This window comes from Austrofundulus limnaeus, unplaced genomic scaffold (assembly GCF_001266775.1).
Source record: "Austrofundulus limnaeus strain Quisiro unplaced genomic scaffold, Austrofundulus_limnaeus-1.0 Scaffold11, whole genome shotgun sequence".
In the NCBI taxonomy this organism is placed as follows: Eukaryota; Metazoa; Chordata; class Actinopteri; order Cyprinodontiformes; family Rivulidae; genus Austrofundulus; species Austrofundulus limnaeus.
The window spans coordinates 1,374,914-1,377,264 of NW_013952413.1; the positions used below are offsets into that span (position 1 = coordinate 1,374,914).

The 2,351-nt window shown below is 36.1% G+C and overlaps 1 protein-coding gene across 1 annotated transcript in view; it reads left to right on the forward strand.

Annotated features, from left to right (window-relative positions):
- Positions 1–636: 636 nt before the first annotated feature.
- The window catches only part of elovl6 (ELOVL fatty acid elongase 6), a 27,041-nt gene continuing 25,326 nt past the window's right edge, over positions 637–2,351 (forward strand). Inside the window, exons 1-3 of the mRNA XM_014001968.1 lie at positions 637–720; positions 1,539–1,761; positions 1,848–1,920. The gene's annotated coding sequence lies outside the window, so the exon portion shown is untranslated. The remainder of the gene's footprint in view (positions 721–1,538; positions 1,762–1,847; positions 1,921–2,351) is intronic.

The window sequence follows — 2,351 nt, forward strand, 5'->3', positions numbered from 1 at the left end:
TAGCACCTCTAGTAATATATTTACTGAGAAAAAAGGTGACATGTTCAATACTTATTTTACCCGCTGTATCTGTTTGAGTTTTATATGTCCAATATGTAAATCAGCACTGTTATTGAATTTGCATGCAAATTTTGACAGCTGTCTAAAAGTCACATAAAAATAGCATTATATGTCATCATTGCAAGGTTATATATATGATGTCTGTCCAAAATGTTTTAATACTCCTGTTCAGATTAGGTAATGAGCACTTGTGTGTATTTTACTGTACACAGTATATGTATAGATGTTTAGGGTCAAAACAGGACTCTCACTGTGAAACATGTTTCCTCCGCAATGATCTCATTAAATCTTCTTGAACTGTTGAATGTAGAGGTCATGCACATTAGATTGTGTTGTTGTTTATTTTAACGACTTTTGTTTCATCAAGCTGTTTTGAGACTGTGATGCTGCAGGTTTAAAATCTTGTTTTTTTTTCTCAAATAAGAGAATAATCATCACGTCTGTTGTCTTTGTGTTGAACTGACGCTAACAAATTAAATGCATCAATCAAATCGTCCCTATAAAACTAAAATGATCAGCTTGTCACTTTATTATTTCCTGTTTTATTAAACAATACATAAAAATTCACCTAGTTTCCTGTCCACAGGGTYAAACTGCCTGCAGCAGCAGAACTGGTTCAACTGGCAGAAGAACACAATGTTCTCACTCAGATGCATCACTGTAAGTCACTTTGTTCTTCACTCAAGCTGAAAATGTTTGCACCTCATAAAAACCCTTCTTTGGCTGACATTTCTTTTATAGAAACCAGATGTTTGTGAGTTCCAGTATTCCCATTGCTTGTACTGTCATTTGTTCTGTTTCTGACATTCACTTTCCAAATTATGTGTAAAAGAGTGGTTCAAGTCTCCCGTGACTTCGTCCTTCTCTTGATGAGCAGATTTTTTAAATCAAATTTAAAACCCCAAATTGGAAACGTGGCAAATTTATGTACAGTATTTTATTTAGATTTTCAACCTTTTTTTATTTTTTGGCTTTAGTTGTTATTTAAAATGAAGCATTTCATTGTTTGATGGTAATATGTGCACACTGGACAGTTTATTGTAGGAATGTACAGCACTTTGTGTTTTCATTTTCTATATTTAGTTTGAAATTGACATTGGGATGCATATTTCTATTAAGCATTTGATTAATTGTATGTATTATTTAGTCCTGTGTAAGGTTTTGTTTCAAAATAACAGCAAAGTAAAAAGGAAAATTAGTCAGGTGAATAAATTCTTTCAGCTCAACACAATAACTTCTTGGACCAACTTGTTTAAAATTGGTATCAAACAACATAAATTCAAATTTCCTCAGAGGTGAGCAAACCAATGATTTACTTTTCTCTTATTTAAAATTTCTGTGCCCATATTGTGCAGACATTAGCAAGCATAAATTCGGACGTTGAATCTGTCTCGTGATTGTTGGATTGTTTCTTATTTTTTGCACCTTTTAATTTGAACACAACTTTTTTTGTTGTTTGTTTCTTGACAAATATCCAGGCAAGCAGCACTGAAAAAGGAAGTAAACCATTAACCGCTGTATTAAAAACACAGACATGCACGCTCCACCTGGTGCTGCTGCTACCTGCTGTCTCTGCTCATCCACCTCTATGAGCCCGTACAGCATTTCCAACACAACAAGAACAGACGGTGCGGAGAGCGACTTATTGGATTGGATCCCATCCAGCAGTGACTTATACGCTCAACCTATATGTCACAGATGGTAGGATTTCTTTGTGGTTGATATAGGAAATCCACTAAGGAGTATTGATCTCTCTAAGATCTGCTCTCTCTGCCTGATCTCCACAGGATCTGAACCTCCACAGAGACCTGGACGGGAGAGGAGCTGCTGGATTCTCATTCTACCCCTAACAGCTGAAATGTAGATATTTGTGTTCAAATTATTACAGAAAAATGACTGTTGTGGCCACGACACTGATTACAGTCACTCTGTGTTTGTTGCATAGTAAATGCTCAATCAAGCTGCTAGATTCTGCTGAAAGTTTAAAAACACTGCAAATGTTGAGGCACCTGATTCAAGTTATATTTCAAAATTGATTTGGAGGAAATGCATCTRAAACAATTAAAAGTGCGTCAACAAGGAAGCTCATTGTTGACTCACTGCTTGCTGACTGATTTCTGGGTAGATTAAGACACAACAAAACAAGTGGTCTTTGACTTACTTCAAACGATTTCCTTCAACTCTCAACGCAATGACGTTTTCCTGTCTGTGGCCTCTGCAGCTTAATAAAACAATGGGCCTCATGCAAGAACCATTCGTACGCACAGATTTGTTCTTAAGTTGTGCGTACG